Genomic DNA, 26,476 nt, shown 5'->3' on the forward strand with positions numbered 1-26,476 from the left:
ATCTCAGAAAAAAAAAAAAAAAGGGCCGGGGGCGGTGGCTCATGCCCGTAATCCCAGCACTTTGGGAGGCGGAGGCGGGCAGATCACGAGGTCAGGAGATGGAGACCATCCTGGCTAACACAGTGAAACCTTGTCTCTACTAAAAATATAAAAATTAGCCAGGCATGGTGGCACGCACCTGTAGTCCCGGCTACTCGGGAGGCTGAGGCAGAGAATCATTTGAACCTGGGAGGCAGAGGTTGCAGTGAGCCGAGATTGCACCATTACCCTCCAGCCTGGGTGACAGAGCGAGACTCTGTCTCAAAAAAAAAAAAAGAAAAAAAGAAAAAAGTTGCTAAACTTCAGTAGTAATCAGGGAAGTGCAAAATAAAGGAAGATACCATTTCTCACCCGAATTATTTGGAAAAAAATAATTTAAATTTGATAATAGAAATATTTTGGCAGAGGTATAGAAAATGCATATGCTCTACATTGCTGGCAGGAATGTAAATGTGGTGAGCCATTTTTTGGATGACAGTTTGGCCATATTTGAATTTTTAAATTTATTATCCAACAATTTTATTTCTCAGTATCCGGTCTAGGATACAAAGATGTTCACTGATACATTTCCCATAATAGCAAGCCTTGGTAACACATAAATGTCTATCAATGGGAGAAAACTAAATAACTTATGGTACAACCATTTTATGGAATCCTCTGCAGCCACTGACAAAATTTTAAGTAATTTATATTTCCTAAAATAGAAGGACCTTGAAGACAATCTTCTGTGCCAAACAGACCCCAAGTTTCCAGCTCTGAGTAGGAACTGGCGGGTGATGGTCAAGAGACACGTTAGGCTTATCTGAGCTGTTTCAATGTTTTACACATGATATCATATGAAATTAAAAATAATGAATGAAATTAATGAAAAATAAAAATTAAATAACTAATGATTAGAGCAGAAACTAGGGAAAGGTTGAGAACTATTATTCTTGTACCTTCCGATCTAATGGAAATACATCATTGATTAAGGACTATTTTATTTAAGAGCTACACTTGGAAAGAATAAGTTCCTCTGATCCAATATTCATATTCTGTAGCTTACAATAATATTCATTCATTTATTCATGCTTTCTGTCATTAATTCAATGTGTATTTACTTATCCAACACCAACTAAGACCCAGCCACTGTGGATACAAAGGTGACCATAATGTTTGCTGTCATCAAGAAGCTTACAGAGACAGAGAGGTTTGCACTCTATTGAGAACAATCCTTAAGATAATTTAAACACTCCTATAGTGGATAGTACAGGATATGATGGGAGTACATGGGCTCAGAAACCTTCCTAGTAGCCCCTAACTCCATTCTATAAACCTTAAAACTTTGGCTTCCAAGTGACTTGTGTCCAAACGATGTGACATGATCATCCACCCCTGGATTTTAGCTGGCCCTGCTGTAGAAACTCTCTAGGGACAGGCTTTGATTTAGCTGTTTCTGTCTTTGGAGAGAGGTTTCCTCTTTACCTCCTGACCCCAACAATTAGATACAAGGCCAGTCTTCCTCAGAAAGTTTTCAAGGACAAAGTAACCTGGACTCAGCTTTTTTATGTCTTGTTTTCTTATTTTTTTTTTTTTGATGTTCAAAACTTTATTGGGGAAAAACCAAGGTATCTGTGTGCTTAATGCACTGTTTGCTAATGGTGTGCTGTAAAACACTGGTTTTCTCACAATATCAATAGGTAGACTACAGAAATTTTCAGACCCTTTAATTAGTAGTTGCATCATGAATCTCCAAAAGACATCAAAGCTTGTTTTACCTCACATCCCTTAGGTCTGTGGGTGATGCAGCTATTATCAGGCAAATTCAGAAAGCACAGTTTTGGAAATTCTTTTCAAATGTCAGTATGAAAATGTCAGTAATCACCTTCCATTTGAATCAAGTTTTCCTTAGTTACCTTGGGTAAACTACTATTAATATCACTCATGCCCCATGACCAATATGTTTTTATTATTATTTTATTCCTTGCAGTGTGAAGTATCAAAACTGGGAAACTAGAGAAAAGGGATAATTTTGCTTGTTACTCATAATGCTACCTTTAAGTTTATCTGTGTGCGTATGTTCACATATGACCATATGTCATATGACCATAGCCACCACACGTGGTTTCATATATGTCAAGAATTTAATATTGTTTCATATGATTTTTCAAAGTTGCTCTGTCATCTTTATCATCATCATTTTAATTGAAGCACTATTTTCATGTCAGTAATTTATGAATCATTTCCTTACTTGAAAATGTTAGTTTCCTTCCAATCATTTCCTATGGTAAAAACTGCAAAGAACACTTTAACCTTCATTATATTTTCATTATCATCAGACAGATCCCTCAAAGACTCATCCTCCTTTGAAACTGACTATTGGAAAGCTCTTTCATGCACCTTACTGAAGATTACTCTTTAAACTACCCAGCCACCCCTGTGGTTTTAACAAATGGTTCCTTGACAAACACTGTTGCTTATTTCCCATCAACTACCTCTAAAGGGGCCATAACAGCTCCCTATTGAACCAGTGAGACTGCTTTTGGTGAACAAAATGAAACATTGATGGTACCCTTTCCAGGTGCACTTACAGAGGATTTTCATGAGGGGGCCATTATTTTAGTTACAAGTTTAGTTGATGGTATAGTCACCAATGCTTTCAGTAGTTTGGTAGAAATATGTTTGTAAATACAATATATATTTTATTGTATCATCTAATAGGAAGCCAACTTTTGATACTGATTAACCAGCTAAAACTCCACCTTCCTTTTTTTTTCAAACCAGACTTTGCTCAACACATAATTTCGTATATCTTCTCCACCAGCAGAAAAAAAATAACTTATACATCCCTTTGTTATTGAACTGACTTATTCAGAAATCAAACTCTGTCAAGTTTTGTCATTCAGACCAATGATTTGTCATGCTGGACCCCTGCTGACTTCAGTAGGAATGGCACCATGTTTGAGAGGCCAAAGAAGAGACCCAGAGCCAGTGAACGAGATATAGGGTTTAATGAGGGGATTTACGTAGGGTGGTCCAGTGGCGATGGGCTGGATAGAACAGCTGCCGTTTGTGAAAAGCTTGCAGTAGGTTTTTGTTTTTGTTTTTGTTTTTGTTTTGAGACTGTGTCTTACTCTGTCACCCAGGCTGGAGTGCAGTGGTGCAATCACAGCTCATTGCAACCTCCGCCTCCCCAGGCTCAAGCAATCCTCCCACCTCAGCCTCCTGAGTAGCTGGGACTATAGGCACATGCCACCATACCCAGGTAATTTTTTGTATTTTTGGTAGACAATGGGTTTCACCATGTTGCCCAGGCTGGTCTCGAACTCCTGGGCTCAAGCAGTCTGCCCGCCTCAGCCTCCCAAAGTGCTGGGATTACAGGCATGAGCCACTGCACCCAGCCAAAAGCATACAGTTTACATAGCAATTTCATTTACCACCTTCCAACTAGCTACCTCCACTTGGCAACCTTCACTCAATCCAAAACAAGAGGCCTCAATCCCCTGTATGGCCTCGATTCCATGGGATGGGCTGGAGGTTCAGATGTTCCTCTCTGGAAAAGAATGAATCTCTGGGTTGGCCATTCCTGGATTCCTTAGCTTGGAACTCTGAACACACATTCTTCTTAGCCCATAAGGTCATTCTCAGGGTATGCTTCAGTTAAGTTTCTGCTGCCAGGTGCATCTGCCATATATGATTTTCTTAACAAGTATTTATTGAGCACCTATTATTTGCCAGGCAGCATTCTAGCCCTAGGAATACAGTCATGAACAAGACAGACAAAAATATTTTCTTGGCTAAGGCGGGTGGAACACAAGATCAAGAATTTGAGACCAGCCTGACCAACATGGTGAAACCCCATCTCTACTAAAAATACAAAAATTAACCAGGCATGGTGGCACATGCCTGTGATATCAGCTATTTGGGAGGCTGAGGCAGGAGAATCGCTTGAATCCAGGAGGTGGACATTGCAGTGAGCCGAGATCGCGCCGCTGCTCTCCAGCCTGGGTGACAGAGCGAGACTCCGTCTCAAAAAATAATAATAATTTCTTAATGGAGTTTACATTCTAGTGGGAGGAGAAAGGCAATAAATAGAATGTGAGAAGGTGATCAATGCTGTAGAGAAAAGAACAAATCAAAGAAAACCGAAAGGAATGCCATGAGTGGAAGGAGGTTGCCAAGTTAAATAGGGCCATCGTGGAGGGCCTTACTGAGAAGGTGATAAATGAGGAAAACCCTGAAGTAGGAGAGACATTAGGGCACACTTGAATTTAAGGGAAGAACCTGCCTGGTGAGAACAACAGAAAGGACCAAGAATTCAATATTATTGGGAATTATGTCTGCTAGGAAGACGACTCAAATTAGGAATTAGGAAACGTAGGCATTAGGGTGAGCTCCTGGTATATCCACCTGTGTGGGCATTAGCAAGTCACTTAGCATCTCTAGCATTTAGGTATAAAATACAAGGATAGCCCTGGGAAATGGAATCATTTCGGAGTTTCTTGCCCACTCAACTATTTATTTAATAAAAATGGAGTCATTAAGAGGCCGTTAGATGGATGTGGAGGAAAGGGAGCCCTTGGTGGGAAGGTAAATTAATACAGCCATTATGGAAAGCAATATGGAAGGTCCTCAAAAAATTAAAAATAGAACTACCAGCACTCCCACTACTGGGTATATATTCAAAGGAAATGAAATCAGTATATCAAAGTGATATCTGCATTTTCATGATTATTGCAGCACTATTCATAATAGCCAAGATCTGGAATCAGCCTAAGCATCCATCAGTGGTTGAATGAATAAAGAGAATATGGTATATATACATAGGGAATACCATTCAGCCTTAAGAAGAAGAAAATCATGTCATTTGCAACATGGATGAACCCACAGGACATTATGCTAAGTGAAATAAGCCAGGCACAGAAAGACAAATACTACATGATCTCACTTACATGTGTAATCTAAAAAAGTCACACTCTTAGAAGCAGAGAGTAAAAGAGTGGTTACTATGGAGAAGGTGAGGTTTAGAGAAACGATGATCAAATAATATAAAATTTTTGTTGAATGGGAGGAATGACTTCAAGAGCCCTCGTGTCCAACATGGGGACTATTGTTAATGTATTGCATACTTGAAAAAAAATTTAAGTAAAAATGCTACTTGCTTGGAAAAAAACAAAGGGTTAGATGGCATTTAGCACATTTAATTCACAAAGCAGGAAAATAATGTGATGCATTTGAGAAAACTTCCCATCACAAATGCTTACAATAAAAGGGTTCAGTGCTTAAATGTTAAACTTCAGTAGTCTGGAAAATGTAATTACACTGATGCCTCATTTCCTGAAACTGATCAGTGGGGTGTGACTGGATGTGATAAAGGTAAAAAAGATGTAAGGATAACAGATTTCATTTTTTCTTTTAAGTTTTATTTTCTTTTGTATTGACATATTTATACATATTTATGGAATAAGGTGTGGTGTTTCAACACATGTATACATTGTATAATCAAGTCAGGGTGAGTAGCACTGTTCATATTAAGCAAGTTTCTATTTAGTTTGATCATTTCAACATTTGGCGTGATGTGCCCTGTGCCTGCTTTTTTAAAACTGAGATCAGGTAATAACGTATTTGCTGCCACCTGAATGCACAAGCAAGTCAGGAGGCTGATGCCCCCTCAGAGCAGAGTGCTGCTTTCCACATGTCACTTTTATGGTCTATTATGTGTTTTTGTATTTTTTTATATAAATATGCTTTGCATAGAGTTACAAATAAAAGTAATGAATAGCTATGTAAATACAGAGAGACAGTTCCCTATATATTTACATATTTTGGGTAGCCTATGTTAAAATCCCCAAGGCCTCAGATTGTCTTTGCAATAACAGCCCCTCATCTAGGAAAGGAAGAGCTAAGTTTTAGAATCTTCTCGACAATCTTGGGTTTGTTTCTAGATTTTTCTACTTGGTAGCACTTTACAGCCATTTCTAGCAAAGAAGCACACTTTATCTTTCTCCAGATTGAAATGTTTTTTCTTTTCTGTTGAGGTAGGTGACACCACAACTGATTGGTTATCAAGGGCCATTTGAGGAAGACATGCTACTTAAGCAAAACCATCTTGAAGGCACCACAAAGAATGGTTTTAAGGAGCAGCTTAAGTGGAGTAAATCAAATTCAAGGTCACTCATTACTCAAGCTCTCCCTAACACTGCTGAGCTGGAAAGCAAATTATCTGAGTCACCATAATCTGAGGTGTTTTTTAGGTTACATTTTGCTATCTCTCTGTTTTTGCAACAAAGTTCTAAGTTGATCTCAAATAAATTACAGTTTTATATAACAAGGGAATCTGTATTAACATAAATGATGGAAATCACTTCTTCCTACAGAGAAGAGAAGGAGTATGAGGGAACTAACATTTTTTGCACCCTTACCATGCCCCAGACTCTGGGCTCACTAGGTAAGTGTGCCGTCTCATTTAATTTCACTAGAGCATATCATTATTCTTTTTTTTTTTTGAGACGGAGTCTTGCTCTGTCACCTAGGCTGGAGTGCAGTGGCAATCTTGGATCACTGCAACCTCCTCCTCCCAGATTCAAACAATCCTCCTGCCTCAGCCTCTCGAGTAGCTGGGATTACAAGCATGCACCACCACGCCCAGCTAATTTTTGTATTTTTAGTAGAGATGGGGTTTTGCCATTTTGGCCAGGCTAGTCTCGAACTCCTGGCCTCCAGTGGTCCTCCCACCTCAGCCTCCCAAAGTGCTGGGATTATAGGCATGAGCCACTGCACCAGACCACATTATTTCTATTTTTAAATGGGGAAGCGAGCCTCAGAGACATCACACAAATCATATGTTAGGATATATCAAAAACCTCCAAAATTTCTGTGCTTTTTCCTAAAAAGCATGCTGACTATCTAGTACCCTATCCTACTGCTATTGTTAATATTCACCTGACATAAAACTCAAGAACAGCACTGTGGCTGCAGTAGAGTCAGGGTAATCCAGGATGTAAGGAGCCTGTCTCTTCTCCCCAGGTGCTCTCTACTTCTGCATAGTGAGGTTATTCAGGCCGAGCCTCACTTGGGGCTGAGCCACCACCTGTACGATTCCTATCTTAATAACAGCAGCTAGTGCCTAAACCTTGGAAAGGAACAATACTGTCAGGCTAAATCAGAAAGTCGCATGCAAATTTACAGTTAATTTTGTGAGATATTCCAGGACAAAGACTGTGAAAAGGTTTTTGCATGTCTTTTATGATAACTAGTTTCACTGAATTGACTATTTCATAGCCCAGAAAGTCCCTGTGTGACCAAAGCATCAGAAATAGAAAATATGGCACCACTAAAGGATAGTTTCTACTTAACAGATTATGATGTGATCTCCTGATGATTTTTCCAATCTGGAGAACCAGAAATGATTGCTTATACTCAGAGCTCCATCTCATAGATAGTGCTATAGAAAGAAAATTCCTATTCTCTCGACTCTTCTTTTTTTTAACCCTTTGGTAACATCCAACCCCTAAGTACCTGTGGCCTGTGTACCTGTTTGGTCTGTGAATTTTGAGTTTTAAGTATTCCACCCTGAAAAGTGCAAAACCCCTTCTAAACTGGAGCAAAAGAATTTGGCTTCATTATACTTTTAACATAGCCTTTGTAAAACCCTTTCTTGCTTCCCGCTCAGAATGGCATTTTAGAATATGGATATCTCACACTGAAAAACCTAGACATCTGTATGACCCTTTTAGTGAAAAATCCACCCACTGACCCCTGGCATGGTTTCAACAGTTCAGAAGTCTTTTTTTAGCACTTCTTAAACTAAATTCAACTTAACCTAACTAGTGACTGTGCATGTTTGTGTGTGTAGATGACAGAGGTCAAGAGGAACCAACTTAAGAACCGTGGTCACCTTTTATAAATGAAAGCATTATTGCTGCCGCAAGAACCTGACAACATTTTGTGATGTGATGCTGTTAATACTATAAGCCTGAAAAGAGTGGGGACTGTCTTGACACTTAGATTCACTTCCTGCAAAGAGAAAACAGATTCTGATTTAATTATCTTATGGCTGTCTATATTTGGCTGTTTTAGAGATGAGACTACTTTTATCATAACAAGAGATTGTTTCAAATCAAAGTAACTGTTTTTTAAAAATACCTTCAATATATTCACTTGGCTTTTAAAAATGTCAGTTTAAAGAATCCCTTGGCAGTCATGTAAAACAATTTTATATATATATGTATATATGATATTTATAAATTGTATATATATGGCTTGAATTATTTTCAAAACTTTGTAATTATCAGCAGAAAATAGAACTCAGATGGAAAACAGTAACCTTAGAAGGCAGAGATCTAAACTCTGGAAACTTACAATATGTTTGTTCTGTTAAAAATGACAATGTTATTGTCCAAAAATAAAATGAAAAGGGCCTTTAGAGTCATAAAACCGGACTTGGATCAATCGCATGACCATGGGCCAATCGCTTTACCACCCTGAAGAACTGTTGCCTCATTGGAATAATGGTTATACAGGTTGAGTGTCCCTTATCTGAGATGCTTGGGTCTACAAGTGCTTCAGATTTCAGATTTTTTTGGGTTTTGGAATATTTGCATTCCACTTACCAGATCAGCATCCCAAATCTGAAAATCCAAAATCTGAAAATTTTTGAGTACTGATGTGACACTCAAAAAAAAATGCTCATTGGAGTAGTTTGGATTTCAGATTTTTGGATTTGGGATACTCAACCTGTAATAGCAGTACTCACCTCTTTGAGTTCTTGCATGTTTCAAATGAGCCATGGGTATGAAATACTCAGTGTAGAGTGCACACACATGACCTTGGACAGGGTCACTCCCCCTGTGCACACTCAAGGCCTCAGACACTCTTTTTGTTTTACTTCCTCTACTTGTCTTTTCACTGCTAAATCCCTAGAACCTAAAATAGTGCTTGCCACTTTATAAGTGCACAAGAAGTACTTGTGGGAGGCAGGAGGACAGAGGGCAGGTAGGTGGGTTCTTGTTTTGTCTGATTTCCCCAGTATCCGAGTCTCCTGCTCTCTGCCTGGTCCCTTCATATTGATGACTTGGTAGCACTGCCTGCCTAAGAACTTGGTTTCTGTTTCACTCCTGGATTACTGTTTCATGAGTCAACCATCTGGCTCTCAAACACCACAGCTCCCCAGCAAGCCCATCACCTTCCCAGGTAAAGTCCATGCTCCTTAGAAGTCACTCCCACCTCTAAGTCTGACCAGTGTGCCCTTTGATTAGGCACAGCTGTACTATCTAAAGGCAAAGGGTGTCATTAGCATCATAGTCAGAAAAAGTGAGGGTTGCAGACGGTGGTAGTCATTAGTAGTCTTTACCCAATATTTCTCCCCGCTTTCTGGGTACATAAAAGAATTGCACTCCCCTGACCCCTTCTAGACAGATATGGCCACGTGAGTTGCTTTAATGCCAGCTTGTGAGCACGAACAGACAAGTCACTCCGAGCATAAGTGTTAAGAGGGGAATTTGCCATGTCCCCTTTGCCTGTCTTGTTGAACTCGGAAGCCAGTTTCCGTGAAAAAGCATTAGTATCACCATTGTGGGGGTAGCACTCCCTTGATCCAGATCAGGAACATGGGGTTCTTCCCAGCTGTGGTTCTCCCTTCCTGTTTAGGCCTCACCGGGAAAGTGGGGATTCTACGAGGATGGGAGATCAGGGTTCCATTCTCAGAAGCTCCAGACTGAAGTGCAACATGACCTCCAAGTCCTGATACTGAGAATCTTTCTGATGCTAATACTTTGTCTTTGACAAGTCATTCATGTATGATTTAAGAAAAGAGCTGAACAACTAATAAGAGGGATGATATTTGTATATACTATCTCAGAGATTACCAAAGAGAGGAGTTTTAATTTGACTTCCAAAGTTTGAGTTGGAATTTTACACTTCTAAATTAGATTTAATAATTTTTCAAAGCTTTTGAAATAATAGGAAATTTACCAAGACCAGAAACCTCAAGTCAATTACATCGAGATAAATGCCAATGAGAGTGGGGAAGAAAAATCCATAAGCTTTACAAAAAACAGACACTTTCACACAGAGATACACACACAGACATGTGATCCATATATAAACCTTTTCTACTAAGCAGAATAGAAACCAAATTTTTTTTTATTACATTAATAAATAAAAAGAAAAGAGAAACCAGATTCAATGCTAGGCCATTCCAGTTTTGCTCCAGCCTGTGTCTCCTAAACAGCTTCAGGTGACTTCTGTGGTCTTCCATCTCCTATTTGAAAAGCGTGTTGTTGAACTAGATGACACCTACAGCCGTGGAATTCAGAAGCCTATTGTCACTTTAAGGTGAGTGGGAACACATTTTGTTCTAGCAAGAAGACCAATTTAAATTAAACTGGAACATTTTGAAAAAAAATAAGCTTATTGATTCACTTGTGCCTGACTCCTTCAAAACATCTTTTGAGTCAGGTTATGACAAGAGACATAAAAATAAAGTTAATAATAACATTGAATGCAAAAATTAGGTTCCAAGAAAGTACAAGAATGCGAATACACTTGCTGAAAGGGAAAACACAGCTGTGATTACATGGCAAATATGGCTGTAGGTTTCTTGAAAGTCAAAGTCAATGCAATAAAGTTTACCCATGACAGTTGTATAGCTTTTAGGAAAGCCCAAAGTTTTCCTAGTGTTAAAAGCCTTTTAAAAAGACTGTCCATATGGTACATTTTTAAAAAGAAAAGAAAGGAGAAAAAGAAAACCTAAAGAAAAAAAATAAGCAATGTCTCTGAATAGGCAATTCACAGCAAGAGAAACCTAAATGGGTAGTAAATATTAAAAGATGCCCAAACTCTTTCAAAATTAGGAAAATACTAATTAAATCATTGATAAAGTGTCAGTCTATAATCATCAGATTGACAAAAACTAAAAAGTTGCATAACATCAAATGCTGGCGAAGATATATAGAAATGGAATCCCTGATACCTTGCTGGTGAGAATATAATCTAACAGAGCTATTTGGGAAAATAATCTCACTGAGTTTGCTGACATTTAGTATGGATACACCCAACAATCCACCAATTCTACTGCTAAATATACCCTCCACAAATCACTCAGGTGCTCAAGAATAAGGTGTGTTCATGTTCATGGCAGAGCTATTACTGTTAGTAAACTTACCAATGTATGAATAGCATGGCATATGATGGAATGTAAAAAGCAATCACTTAGACTTATATGTAGCATCATGAGTAGATTTTTAAAAACAGTGTTGAATAAGAAAAGTTAGAAAGATACTTATGCCACAGTATCATCTATGTAAATTAAGCACAGTGAATGCCAAAATTTTTCACATCTTCTCTGTGTGTGTGTGTGGTGTGTGTGTGTGTGTGTGTGTGTGTGTGTGTGTGTGTGTGTGTAAAAGGTAGAATGGATGAACATATATATTATAAATATTATATATTTCATATATATAATAAAAGCTGACTATGGTTGGAGCGGGCTGTGAGATTAGAGACAGAAGATAATAGAGAACAAAGTAAAACCAAAGTAAATGAAACAAAATAGAAGCATTCTGTGGATTGACGATAATAAAATGTCATGCAGTTCACAATCATCTTAAATTTTCTTATCTAAAGTCTACATTTCAAAAAGTTTTCTGAACATTTAAAAGTTGAGGAAAAAACAAAATTAAGAACATGTGAACAATACTATAAAAACACCAACTCTATTTGAGAGCCTTCATGAAAGCTCATCTTGAGTCTCATACAATGTGAACTTACTGTAGTTTTAAAGGATTAGTCTTTCTCACTTGGGGACAGAAAATGTAATAATACCTCCTTACAGTTACTGCAGTTGAGGACAGAACTCATTCATTTGAGTTCTGTGTTAGTCTGTTCTTGTGTTGCTATAAAGAAATACCTGAGAGGCTGGGCACAGTGGCTCAGACCTGTAATCCCAGTACTTTGGGAGGCTGAGACAGGCAGATCACCTTAGGTCAGGAGTTTGAGACCAGCCTGGCCAACACGGGGAATCCCTATCTCTACTAAAAATACAAAAATTAGCCTGGCATGGTGGCCCATACCTGCAATCCCAGCTACTTGGGAGGCTGAAGACAGGAGAATTGCTTGAATCCGGGAGGCGGAGGTTGTAGTGAGCCAAGATCGCGCCATTGTGCTCCAGCCTGGGCGACAGAGCAAGACTCGGTCTAAAAAAAGAAAAATAAAAGAAAGGAAATACCTGAGACCAGACAACTTTACAAAGAAGAGGAGTTTAATTCTCTTGAGGTTCTGGAGGCTGTACAAGCACGGCACCAGCATCTGCTTGGCTTCTGGGGAGACCTCAGGGAGCTTTTACTCATGGCAGAAGGTGAAGCAAGAGTAGGCATGTCACATGGCAAAAGCAGGAGCAAGAGAGAAAGAGAGACAGTGGGAGGTACCACACACTTTTAAGCAACCAGATCTCACAAGAAATCACTCACTGTGTTGAGCACAGCCCCAGGCTATGAAGGACTTGCCCTGATGACCCAAGTACCTCCCACCAGGTGTAACTGCTCAATGGATTCTCCTTGCCTGCTGCCTAGACAGAGCTGATTTATCAAGGCAGGGGAATTGCAATAAAGAAAGAGTAATTCACGCAGAGCCACCTGTACAGGAGACTAGAGTTTTATTATTACTCAAATCAGTCTCCCCCAAAACTTGGGGATCGGAGTTTTTAAGGATAATTTGGCAAGTAGGGGCTCAGGAAGTGGGGAGTGCTGATTGCTTGGGTTGGAGATGAAATCATAAGGCGTCGAAGTGAGTTTTTCTTGCTGTCTACTATTCATGGGTGGAATCGCAGAGCTGGTTGAACCAGTTTACCAGTCTGGGTGGCGTCAGCTGGTCCATCAGAACAGAACACAGGGTGTGCAAAATAACTCAAGCACTGATCTTAGGTTTTACAACAGTAATGTTATTCCCAGGAGCAATCTGGGGAGGTTCAGACTCTTGCAACCAGAGGCCGTATGGCTCCTAACTGTAATTTCTAATCTTGTAACTAGTTTGTTAGTCCTACAAAGGCCGACTGGTCCCCAGTTAAGAAGGGGATTTATTATCATCTTTGTTTCAAAGTTAAACTATGAACTAAATTCCTTCCCAAGCTTAGTTTGGCCTACACCCAGGAATAAACAAACACAGCTGAGAGGTTAGAAGCAAGATGGAGTTGGTTAGGTCAGGTCTCTTTCACTGTCATAATTTCCTCAGTTATAATTTTTGCAAAGGCAGTTTCACAGGCTCCACCTCCAACACCGAGGATTGTATTTCAACATGAGATTTAGTGGGGACATATATCCAAACTACATCAAGTCCTAATTTATATGAGGTCCTCCTCCCCAGCCCAGGACCTGGCACATAACGGTTACTCAAGAAGTCTGTAGAATGAATGAATTAACATTTTAAAAGCATAGAATTATTATTCATGTAGCTAAACCTTGGGACGATAAACCAAAAATAAAATTCAAAGGCCCCCCACAACCATCTGAATGTGCTTCCTCCTCAGCCAGGCTCTCGAAAATTTAACCTGAAAGACTGGTTCAGGCCATGACCAGAAGTCGGGGGTTGGACATGCCTCACAAAACCCCTCCAGCATTAACATCAACACAGACCTTAAGTCTGGTGAGAAACATTTACAGTCTATTCTCTCTGAAGCCTGCTACTTGGAGGCTTCATCTGCACGATAAAACCTAGGTCTCCACAACCCCTACCATAACCCAGACATTCCTTTCTGTAGATAATAACTCAACCAATTGCCAATCAGAATATGTTTAAATCTACATAAAACGTGAGTTGTCCCACCCTTCCAGATCAAACCAATGTAAATCTTACATGTATTGATGGATGTATTATGTCTCCCTGAAATATATAAAATTATATGCCCTTTATAGGTCATAGAATTTGCTCTTGGTGAAATTTCAGGTTTTGGGAGGGAAGGGTGTGTGTGTGTGTGTGTGTGTGTGTGTGTGTGTGTGTGTGTGCGCGCGCGCGCCTATGTGTCTCGTTTCCTAGATTTCCTGGACAGGCATAGCCAGGGACCCTGGTTAAAGATTGATCCTGCAACACAGAAGAAGTATCTACTTAATAATCTAGTTAAATGATATATTCTAATAATTGGAATAAAATATTTAAATCATTAGAACAAAAAATTCCCCCAAACAACCTGACTATCTTAAGCTACAGAAACAAATTTATGAGGTCCCAATAAGTTATATTTGCCTCATATGGACAGAATATTCTTCCCCAAAGACATTGAAGAGTTATAAAGGCGAGTCTGGAAAATACACATTTGCATAATGAAAACTAAAAGGACTTTTCATTTTAAGGAGACTCTTTTGCATAAAAAATTATATCTTGTAAATATATGAAAATGTGTATTTATAAGCTTTTAATCAGATAAATCTTAAGCGACAGAAGTGTTTATAGGTTAAGTGTCAGAATCTATTTTGGTATGAAGACCACTGAGAAAAGAAGATAAAGCATCTTTGAAATTAACCATATAAGCCCCTGGATAAAATAGATTCTAATTTATATAACTTTATAAAGTAAGGGGCATCTTCTAATGCATAATGTCGGGAAAATGTCTTTGTGATTAGACAGCTGGCTGCAAGATGAGCATGCCCAGACACTCAGAGGAAGAGGAATTGGATCATTAGATGGAGCAGAATAGACTGTGCTCAGAAATGACCTTCTCAAGAATTTTAGATGTTGATTACTGTAGTTGAAAGAGCTCCAAGCAGGAAGAGTCATTAATTTTGAAAAAATTCAGTCAATGATGTTTTTCACTTCTTTCAGCTGCTTCACACAGACTAATTATTTCCTTTTTAAAGCCTTGAGTTTTTCTGTCAAATTCTTATGTATAGAATGATAGCCCTTTCCAAGTGAGTGGGGAACCCTCACTTATTGAACCTTGACCCCCCAAATCGGAGTACCTTTTCCATCTTTCCCCTCTACTTTTGCTGTAAAGCTTAAATTCAGAATTCGAATAATTAAATCTAATGACAAAGTCATAATACAGATATCTAGGCTGAAAGTTCTTCTGCTCTGAGTGGTTTATTATTATAATTCTGTATTTGTCTTCAGCCTTATTTAAATCCCTTCTGATGGAGTTTAAATCCACTACTGATCATTCTTCCATCCTAATAACCACTCATTTATTCATTCGACAAATATTTGTTAAATGTCCTTTATATGCAGGTTACATGGGAAGTACTCATTCCTAAATATTTTGTTATTTAAACTTGCCAGTTTTAGTGGATGCTGTAGTTGGCGACCCAGATACTCCTTCAGAGCCAAGGTACTCGTTCTGCCAGCTGCTGGAATTGGTGGCACCTGACAGCTCTCAGCTGTATCCCTTCTGTAAAATTGCCTTTGGCCAAAGGAGCTGCCTCACACGAGGTCATGCTTCCTCCCTGGGCAGCCCACATCCAATGTCTGGCCACTGCGGGGGATACAAAGACTCATCCCCACTGCTTCAGTTTGGGCCAGTTCTGAAGGGCATCCCAGCTCGGGACTCCAGCATGCCCCTCCCACCCGATCCTTCTTCCTTCACTGCTGTCATAGTGGTTTTGCCCAGAGCACACCCCAGTGGAACTCCCCACAGATCTCCATCTCACAATCAAACCTCCATGGAAGCAAACCTAAGTCAGAGTAAACCACAGCATCACTTGTCATAGCCAATCTTCACAGTCGCTGCTATTTCTATTAATATAATCGTTGTTAGTATCCAGAGAAACAATGGATATTTTGGTTACCAACCTAACTTAAGGCATGTGAGTGATTTTCTACGTCCAGATTATACTTAAAGAGAGTGGTAAGATTAATGCTGTCTGCTAGTATCTTTTGAAAAGCAAACTGAATCATTAACTGGTCCAACCGAATGTTGCCAATTGATGCCTTCTCCATTGACCAACTTTCTGGAAAAAAAAAAAAAAGTATAGCACATTAGGCTTTAGGTAGACTTACAGGTAGATTGTTTCACTAATCGGCAAAGCAAACATTGATAACTGGCAAACCATTCACCTGGGAGTCTTTGTTTGTATTATGCAAATGAACTACTTCCTCTTGTCTCAGCTGTATTCTGCTTACTTATAGTGAAGTTTAAGGCTGAGCCAGGAGAGGGCGAGAGCTCCACCCTGGAGGGCCCTTGCAAGATAAACAGCAGTTTCAGCAGGGTCACTCTTTGCTTTATTTGTAACCTATTGCTACATTGGGTTTCCAGAAATTGTTTACTGATGTTTATTTGTTTGGGAGCATTTTTTGGGTATGTGCTTGAGGAAAATGAGTAAAAATCCAATACCTTTTTCTGTGGTAGAAAATTAAAGACTTTCTTTAACTTTTTTGTTAGAAATAATTATTTTATTTATGCTGAACTCCAGGGAAAACAGGATATGAAGTCCCAAACCATTTCTGCTTTCTTTCTGAGTATTTAATTCAGTTTGTCAAATATTTATTGAGCATCAAATCTATATGAGGATTTTACACACTTGGTGTACACGAGTGAACAAAACAGACACAAGCCCTGCCCTGAGTTCTACTTTCTTTGCTCTACTACCCTGAGGGAGAGAGAAGGAGGAGTGAGGGAAGGATGCAGAGATGATGTGCAACATATTTCCAGGTTTTCTGCACAGGCCTGCTTTTAATTATTCTGTCCTGTTCTAAGAACACATAACTCACTTATTTCCTTAGATTATATGGTCACTTTTATTTTGACTACCCAAACGTGATCTTTGGTGTAAATAAGACTGAAAATTCTCACCTCTTATTCATCTGAAAATATTGCTGGGGAGATGAGGGGCTGAAAGGTGAAGGGAGGGAACTAGCATTTATTGAGCCTTTAGTATACTCCACGTGCTTTACATGACATGCATTTAATCTGCACAGTCAATCTGCAAGTTGGATATGACTTTTATCCATACTTTATGTATGAGAAAACTGAGACTGAGAGGTTGACTAAATCACTTTGCAGAGATCACACAGGAAGTAAGGCACTGACCCTGAACTGAGCTCAGGACCCCTGCCTTCTCCCTTGCAGTGCTGACTCCGCTGGAGCCTCGCAGGTAGAAGTATCACACTTCTGGTCTACCAAACTTGTCAGCATACCTAGAGCTTGAGAAAGAATTTTCTTAATTCAATGAACACTTATGCAGGTCTTGAAACCAGTGTGCTTCAAAATGAACTTGAGCAATAGAGCCTCCTGGGCCTAAGAAATTCAGAAGAAAAGTATTGCAAAGATTTGTGTAATGGTTAAGCCTTCCTTCATGATGATAGCCACAAACCTCCCCAGAGGTAATCTGTTGTGGCTCAGATTCTTCTATAGAAGCTTCTCCCAAAGAATGTACACAAGGTTTTCTGTGTATCCTACCCATCCAGCCACTTCTGTCCCATATATCTTTGAACTGGGAACAATTCCACACTTAAATAGGGAAGTGTGATGAGAAAAGACTGATGATAACAGGTGAGGCCGCTCACCAGCAGATGCCTTGGTGGTCTGGGAAACTTGTTTTGGAGAAGTTATTTGAACTAGTAATTTATGTATATTAAAAATGAACAACTCTGAAGACCACTGTAGATTTATATTGCTTTTATATTTTAAAATTTTGTGTTCTTTCTCCTATATAAAATTTAAGGCTAAATATCTGTCTCTAGGGAAAAGAAGTTATTCAGTCATACTGGAAAGGAATATGAAAGGGAAGGCTTGAACTGTAGTTAGTCAGATACTTAAATCTGCTGATAGCATGTGTTCATTACTCTTCAGTCTTAAAGTTGGAAAATTAACGAATTTTCTGAAGCCAAAGGAAGGAGAACTTTTGTTTTTCATGGGAGAATTAAAATATTAACATCTATACAATATTATTTGTTTACCTTTATATATCTTGATTTGTTCCACAAAGAATTTGGAGTGGCTTATACGAATTGTTAGCTCAACAGTGGGATAGATTGATGGATAGAGATATAAATAAAAATTAGTATCATTGTATGATTTTTGTTATAGTGTGCTATGCAATTATTGACATTAAGCTGATATTCCTAAAAGCAGAAGCAAAGAGGAATACTGTATATTATGTCACTCATATTTTGTCCTGAAAGAATAAAATTCTTCAGTGAAGCAAAGATTTTCCTGACACTTAGGTCTGACAAGGACATTTTTTCTGATATGTCGTAGCCAGTGTTTTTCGATGACATTCTGACAAAAAAGTGAAGGCAGGTGTCATGGGAAACTTTTTAAAATTTTCCCTAAAAGCAAACTGAGGATATAATGACCAAGTCCAACTACATGGAAGCAATGTTCTGGATACATTAGAAAGTGTGTGGTCAACATACACAGCTTGCTAGTAGACTACCTTAATTTCCAGAGTAAGGATACCAAAATCATAGCCCGTGGCCCAGCAGCTTCCTCACCCCAACTTAGAGTGTGTGGATCCATCATAGAACTCTTTTCTGCTTAGACAAAACTAGGCTCAGATCCATTTCAAAACAGTGCTCTTGGTCTTCACTACCAATTGATTAGAGATGGCAAAAACTGAAGCCTATTTTTCATCATGGACAGAACCCTCTAGGGCGTCAATATGCACTTCAAGAGAGAGCACAGGCCTCTGAAGTTATACACACCATTATCTCTGTAGGTCTCTCTAAGTGTTTTTCCAGCGTGGGACTTCAGAGCTTTCAATCCACGGAAGAGTCACCATCAGGAATGCATTGACCACACATCCTTTAAACACTTTCTCTTTAATATTTCTGTCAAGAGCTTTCACTAAAAGGTGAGCAGCAAACAGTTCAAAGGCATGTTCTCGCAAGAGTCTGGGCCCAGTGTTCTGTGCTGTTAATCAAAGGCAGGGCCGTATGAACTAAAAGATGAAAGCACACCATCCACCGACACACTCTTTAGAACTTAGAGCCTCTCCCAGGCTGGCACCTGGCATCCACCTGCACCTGGTGAGGTTGGGGTAGAACCTCTGCAGGACCAATCAAAAATACTTCCGCAGTGTCTACTGGGTGCCAGAAAATGAGGATATGGTGTTGAACAGGTGCTTGTCCAGAATGGCTCTAGTCTAATATTTATACTATAATTAATTACTATTTGGGTCTTTTTGTTTGTATTTATTTATTTTTATTAATATACAACAGTTGTACATATTTTGGGGGGATATGTGATATTTTGATACCTGCATACAATGTGTAATGATCAAATCAGAGTAATTGAGTTATTATCACCCCAAACATTTATCTTTTCTTTGTGTTGGGGACATTACAGTTCTTTGCTTCTAGCTACTTTGAAGTGTACAATAAATTTTTGTTAACTGTAATTTCCCTAGTATTCTATCAAATCTAGAACACATTCCTTTTATCTGACTGTACTTTCATACCCCTTGACCAACATCTCTTCACCCCCACAAATCACTATGTTTGTTATTTGCTGTGAAGGATAAGGATGGCTGGACTTGTCCTTAAAAGTTGGCTAAGTAGGCCAAGGCGGGCAGATCACGAGGTCAAGAGATTGAGACCATCTGGCCAACATGGTGAAACCCCGTCTCTACTAAAAATACAGAAATTAGCTGGGCGTGGTGGTGCGCACCTGTAGTCCCAGCTACTCGGGAGGCTGAGGCAGGAGTATCGCTTGAACCTGGGAGGTGGAGGTTGCAGTGAGTCGAGATCATGCCACTCCACTCCAGCCTGGGCGACAAGAGCGAGACTCCATCTCAAAAAAAAAAAAAAAAAAAGTGGGCTAAGTATCTTCCAAAACACAAATAAAAGAACAAACATGCTTCTGAAATTCTCACCAACTATACCAAGTATATGGTATTGATTTTCATAGTCTCTTACAGATTGATAGTCATCTTATTAGTTTAGGAATAAATAAATATATTGTTTATATTATGAACAGTTCTCTATTTATCTTGCCAGCTTAGGACTATAGAAATATGTTCGTTATGACTGTGGTCATAAAATGGTTTTTTGGTGGAATTCAGAGAATAGATTACTCAGACAATCATCATAAGTAGATTCATTAAAGTTACCTTTAAATATTTAATAGTTACCATCAGATAAATCCACAAATGGACAACTTTTAAGGAATTCAGTGTTTCATAATTTTACGATTGTTAGAAGCATCCTATTGCAATGGGGACAAAAGTGTGTGGTGGCTGTCATCTGGTGCTTTCTATTTCTCCAGAAGTATGAGAAACCTGCACTGAAAAGAAAAAGAAATGTCAGAGAGTTGAGGAGAATGGAGCATATACAAATTATTATTGTGATTTGTCCTCTTTACACAAAAGCAGAGAAAGCCTCTGACAACTGCCTACATTGACTAATTTAGTGCTTGAAACTTTTAACCACAAACAGATATCCAAAGTGCACTACCCATTTGAAAGGAAGACTGTAGGGTCAGACTGTCTGGATTTGGATCCAGCTCCTTCACTTACTAACTGTGTGGACCTAGGCACAGATCAGTTTCCTTACCTGTGTGAGGGAAACCCTGTGCCTCAGTTTCCTCATCTCTATATTGAGGTTAGTAATAGTCCTTACCTTAGAGAGGTTTTTTAAATATTAAAAGATTGCGTATGTAAATGCTTATAATAGTACCCAGCAAGCAATAAGCAAGCATTTGCAGTCATGATTTGAGGTACCCCAACAGCACAAGACACACTAGAGCTAAAATGAATGTTCAGAATAAATGACCCCAATGGAAACAGAAAGAATTTTTTTAAATAAGAAAACTTTCAGAAACTACAACTTAATATTACTAAATTAATTTTCACAGAACATTGAAAGGATATTGCAATCACAATATAAGAATATAAATAGGGCCAGGACCGGTGGCTCACACCTGCAATCCCAGGACTTTGGGAGGACGAGGCAGGAGGATCGCTTGAGCTCAGGAGTTCAAGACCAGCCTGAGCAACATAATGAGACCCCCTGTCTCTATAAAATAAATTATTTTTAATTAGCTGGCCATGGTGGCACATGCCTGTGGTCCCAGCTACTCAGGTGGCTGAGGCAGGAGGATCCCTTGACACCATGAGCCAAGATTGCGCCACTGCAGTCCAGCCTTAGTAACAGAGTAAGACCCTGTCTCAAAAAAAAAAAAAAAAAGAACAGGAGCAATCTTTTAACAAGATAGTCAAAGAAAATTTATAGAATAAAAAGAAAAAGACAAATGTCAAATACATAGACCAGTTTAAAGGACCCACAGCAGACAGCCTGCTGCTCAGCAATACCAGCTTTCTCTTCCTCTTGTGCCACAGCCAGACTGCATTTCCCAGGCCCCCTTTGTAGCTTGGGATAGCCAGTGGAACCTGAAAAGGAGTATGTCTCATGCCCAGGCCTGGCTGCTGAAACTGTCCGCAGTGCCATCCCGTATTGTGAGGCTGTGGTGCAGTTATACAGTGGCAGATGTTTTTGCAGTGGCCGGGGGATTCTTTGTGTGGAAGCGGCAGAGTGGGGGCTGGCAGGTGGGCAGAGGTGTCAGTCTGAACCATCAATGCTGCTCTGAGGAGCCTGAACTTTGCCTCGGGGCCATGGGGATCCACTAAAATCTGTGCTATGTGTAGACAGGGGTATAACAAGCAGATGTGTTAGAACATTCACTAACTAGAATATTCTGAGAATTTCAGAACATTCACTCCCTTGGCTAGGGGAGGACACTGAAGAGGCCAGGAGAGGTGGGCATGGCACTGAGGCTGGAAGCAGTTAGGAGGTTTTGGTAATCACCAGGTGGAAAAGGATCGGGCTTGAATTCAAGCAGTGTTAGAGGGATGAAAGGGAGAGATGGATGCCCAAGGACATTGTAGAGTCAACTGTTCTGTTGGGTGTGGGAAGTTGAGATGCCACAATTAGAAATAAATGTGGATACAGGTCTCATCACATTTGGGGATGCATCATGACTTTGGGTGCTTATGCTCATGGCTGTTATTTTCTCTGAGAAGTTAGAAGATTTTTTTAATTTGGTTTTGTGGTGGTGTTGTTGTTGGTTTGAGACAGGGTCATGTTCACACCACTGAACTCACCCAGGCTGGAGTTCAGTGGTGTGATCATGGCTCACTGCAGGCTTGACCTCCTAGGCTCAAAGGAACTTCTCACCTCAGCCTCCGAAGTAGCTAGGACTACAGGTGTGCACCACCACATCCAGATAATTTTTTATTTTTATTTTTTGGTAGAGACAAGGTTTCACTATGTTGCCCAGGCTGGTCTTGAACTCCTGAGCTCAAGCAATCCTCCTGCCTCAGCCTCCCAAAGTGCTGGGATTACAGACATGAGCCACCATGCCCGGCCCAGAGGACTGTTATCAGCACCCTCTCCACCGCCACATTCTACACTCTGTCCATCCCAAACTATTGGGTATTTCATTTATTGCTGCCCCTGTAGGTATTATTGCTCTGTCTGAAATATGCACATCCCCTTGACAATCTAGAAAGTTTCTAAACAGCCTTTTACCTACATCAAGTCTTCTGGGAAGGCTTCTCTCACTTCAGAAAAGCCTGGCTGCACCCCCCTTGAGCCTTTTCTCTCCCATGCCCTCTCCCTTCTGGTGGCATTTATAAAAGTGGGGTCACCATGCTCACGACCTCTTTACAACTAGACAGAGTGTCTGATGGCAGGCAAGGATTTTTTTTTTTTTTTTTTTTTTTTTTTTTGAGGCGGAATCTTGCTCTGTCTCCCAGGCTAGAGTGCAGTGACGCCATCTCGGCTCACTACAACCTCCATCTCCCGGGTTCAAGTGGTTCTCCTGCCTCAGCCCCCCGAGTAGCTGGGATTACAGGGGCACATTACCACGACCGGCTAATTTTTGTATTTTTAGTAGAGACGGGATTTCACCATGTTGGTCATGCTGGTCTCAAACTTCTGACCTCAGGTGATCTACTCGCCTCGGCCTCCCAAAGTGCTGGGATTACAGGTGTGAGCCACTGTGCCTGGCCGGAGGGATTTTTTTTTTTTTCATCCTTGTGTTTCCGATGACTGGCCAAGGGCCTATGATAAATAGGTGCTCAGTAGACATTTGATGAATAAGGTAATTCATTAATGAGAATAAGGGACAGGAAAAAGATGTGGATCTTGAAGTAGTAGCATCCCCACCTCCATTCTTATGAGAATAGAGGAGCTAAGGAGCAACTCCTGAAAGGACCAATAGCATTGAAAATTTGATAAATAAAGTTGAAAGCAAAAAATATATACATTCCACACAGTTGTATGATTCCTGTGCTTTTAGTTGCCTCAAATACTTCATTCTCATGATTCTTTATCTTTTTAAATTTTGTTTATTGATTTTTAGACAGAGTCTCACTATCACTCAGGCTGGAGTGCAGTGACGTGATCATGGCTCACTGCAGCCTTGACCTCTTAGGCTCAAGCATTCCCCCAACCTCAGTCTCCCAAGTAGCTGGGCCCACAGGCCTGCGCCGCCACACCCGGCTAGTTTTTTAATATTTTTTTGTAGAGACAGAGTCTTCCCATGTTGTTCACATTGGTCTTGAACTCATACACTCTAGCAATCCTCCCGCCTTGGCCTCCCAAAGTGCTGGGATTACAGCACTGAGCCACCGCACCCAGCAATCCTGATGATTCTTAATCTGATTTTACTTTTATTTTATTGTGTTGCCTTCTCAGCAAACACTACACTAAACTGTGTAGCAATCAAAGTAACATCAGATTAAGAATCATCTGATTACAAACTTTTATCTCAATGGAATATTTAGAGAAATGGTGTGTAACCCTGTATCATGTCTTGTGGTAGAGTCTGTTACAAGAAAACAAGACAATTGTGCTCCTTGTGGATCACAGATATGCTCAAGTTCTAGAATAGAACTTGCATGATCTTGTAAGTAGTGCAGTTCATGACTTGCCCTCTTTACATCTTCAGTCTTTAGAAATTCAGCCAGATATGGGAGTCTAAGAATCCTTCTACCCTTTGGAGCTCTTCTCTTCTCCTCTACCTCCCTGTCCATACATGATCCAGCTCCATCCTGCTACTGTTCCCTTGGTCCGGTGAGGAGACTCATTCACCTAAAGGTTCCCATTCCTGGGAGGGTGGTGGATGCTGTCATTCTTCAGCTTGAAATCACTACTAAACAAACCCATCCCTACCATGGGAACATGAATCCCATTCATGGCATAACTTCCGTTTGTTATTATGCAAATATTTTCTACTTCCAATAGAGTGAGGAGAGGAAGGAAATAAAGCAACAAAGGAGGAAGAGAACCCTATCCTGCCATGGGAATGTTATGATCTGTGTCCTCCAGGAGACTTTAAGTTCATTGAGGGAAAGCACCCCACCTTCTTGCTCCTCTCTATCTCCAATATCTAGGAGAGTACCAGGCACATTCAACAATATTGCTGGTTGAGTGAATGAGGAAATGATTGAGTAAACAAATGTGTAACAGCAAGGCAATGTTTGCTGCTGCTGTGGTGGTTGTCCCAGAATCGGCTGCAATACAGTAGGAAACATGGATCTCAATGAATGCTTTCTGTAGTTAATGCTATTCATACAAGATTAGTGATGCCAGACGGGAAAGCAGTGACCTGATGATCCGCATCCACTCATTTGCAGATTGGGTCGGAAGTCAAGAGGAGCCTGGAGCGCAAGTGGAGTCTAAAGAGACTCGGTGGCGGCCAGGTGCAGTGGCTCACACCTGTAATCCCAGCACTTTGGGAGTCCGAGGCAGGTGGATCACGAGGTCAGGAGATCGAAACCATCCTGGCTAATATGGTGAAACCCCGTTCTACTAAAAATATAAAAAATTAGCCGGGCATGGTGGCGGGCGCCTTGCAGTCCCAGCTACTCCAAAGGCTGAGGCAGGAGAATGGCGTGAACCCGGGAGGCAGAGCTTGCAGTGAGCCGAGATCGCGCCACTGCACTCCAGCCTGGGCGACGGAGCGAGACTCCGTTTCAAAAAAAGAGAGACTCGGTGGCTGTCACTCCCTTCCCACGTCCTGTAGCAAGGCTTCAGCAGCAGCAGCATTTCTTCTTCTTCTTCTACCTTTGAATAATCCAGTTCCCATTTTGTGCATTGGTTTAAAAGTCAGAAAAGTAAAAACGAATACAAAAAAGCAACATATTGAGCACTGAACTACCTAAATCAAAAGCATATGGTAGTTGTATAGGAATTGTTATTTTTTTCACCGTCACTGGTTTTGGTTTTTCTGCCTTTCATTGTATGAGAATAAAACACTTTCACAGAGCAATTGGAAAGTTCAAAATTGCTAGGCATGAAAAATGATTTTCATTTTTAGACAGATGTGATATATCTTCAGAAGCCATTTATATCCAACTGCTGTGCCTGTCTTTGGGAAATTTAACTTAAAAAAAAATGTAGCCTGATACAAGACACGACAGCTTTCTGTACAGAGCCTTTGCTAAGCCTTCCTGCTTGGATTCAAAGATAATAACTATATGGCATACAAATACCTTGCGAAAATAGGTATTTTTTGTTTAACTATACCTGAAAAAATATAACTAGATGTGCAATTTTACAAAGACATGACAAGTTGATGTTTATTTTACGGAAGAGCTGGACATAATAACTTTGTTGTTATTTGGTGTATATGTGTGTGTGAGTGTGTGTGTGTGTGTGTGTGTATATATTTATTTATTTACATATAGGGTTTGGTTCTGTTTGGGGCATCAGGCATCCACTGAGGATCTTGGAATGTATCCCCCATGGATAAGGTGGGGGCTACTGTATGTCATAAAGTTCAGTGGAAAAATCCCAGTGGGTGAGGAGTCCAGACAGAGGAAACAGCCCAGCAGGATTTGTTGGTGACTGATTCCAATTTTAAAAAATAGTTTATGTGATAATTAAACAAATGAATAGTCATATTTTCCAATTGTGAGTTTTTAGCTTGCCATTGACAGAAAAAGAAGCTGCAAAAAGGGGAACCACTCTTACATGCAAAATAATAGAAAGAAATCTCAAGATAACCTAAAAATACAGACAGGTTGAGTTCCTGAGTGAATGCTGACTAGGATCCACAGTGTTTGCACAATAAGTATTTATAAATCCTTGACATAAGTCACCATGGTATGACCGAATACCAAGCCAATACACACACACACATTTTCCCTTTTGAGAAAACTTTAGGGTTTTATTCTGATGCCTCATAGCAGTAAAATGGTTTTTTGTTTGTTTGTTTGTTTGAGATGGAGCCTTGTTCTGTCGCGCAGGCTGGAGTGCAGTGACGCAATCTCGGCTCACTGCAAACTCTGCCTCCTGGGTTCAAGTGATTCTCCTGCCTCAGCCTCCCAAGTAGCTGGGATTACTGGTGCCCGCCACCACGCCCAGCTAATTTTTGTATTTTTTAGTAGAGACGGGGTTTTGCCATGTTAGCCAGGCTGGTCTTGAACTCCTGACCTCAGGTAATCTGCCGGCCTCCGCCTCCCAAGTGCTAGGATTATAGGCGTGAGCCACCCCACCCAGCCAGCAATGAAATGATTTTAAGAAAGTAACAAAA

General features: G+C 40.1%; 1 protein-coding gene and 1 long non-coding RNA gene across 14 annotated transcripts in view; one reads left to right on the forward strand and one right to left on the reverse strand.

Moving 5' to 3' along the window:
* The window catches only part of DLGAP1 (DLG associated protein 1), a 968,998-nt gene that overhangs the window by 431,663 nt on the left and 510,859 nt on the right, over positions 1–26,476 (forward strand). The window lies entirely within an intron of this gene.
* LOC109024010 (uncharacterized) overlaps positions 10,113–26,476 on the reverse strand; it is a 30,174-nt gene continuing 13,810 nt past the window's right edge. The window contains exons 4-8 of one of the 5 annotated variants that reach the window (XR_008673607.2): positions 20,070–20,221; positions 18,643–18,850; positions 15,790–15,947; positions 12,087–12,209; positions 10,113–10,314 (exon numbers count right to left, since the gene is read on the reverse strand). This is a non-coding gene — a long non-coding RNA (uncharacterized lncRNA). Of the gene's footprint in view, positions 10,315–12,086; positions 12,210–15,789; positions 15,948–18,642; positions 18,851–19,606; positions 19,730–20,069; positions 20,222–26,476 lie in introns of all 5 variants that reach the window. The other 4 variants (XR_008673608.2, XR_010131308.1, XR_008673605.2 and 1 more) reach the window with 4 other exon arrangements.

The sequence above is a fragment of the Gorilla gorilla genome, chromosome 17 (assembly GCF_029281585.2).
Source record: "Gorilla gorilla gorilla isolate KB3781 chromosome 17, NHGRI_mGorGor1-v2.1_pri, whole genome shotgun sequence".
In the NCBI taxonomy this organism is placed as follows: Eukaryota; Metazoa; Chordata; class Mammalia; order Primates; family Hominidae; genus Gorilla; species Gorilla gorilla.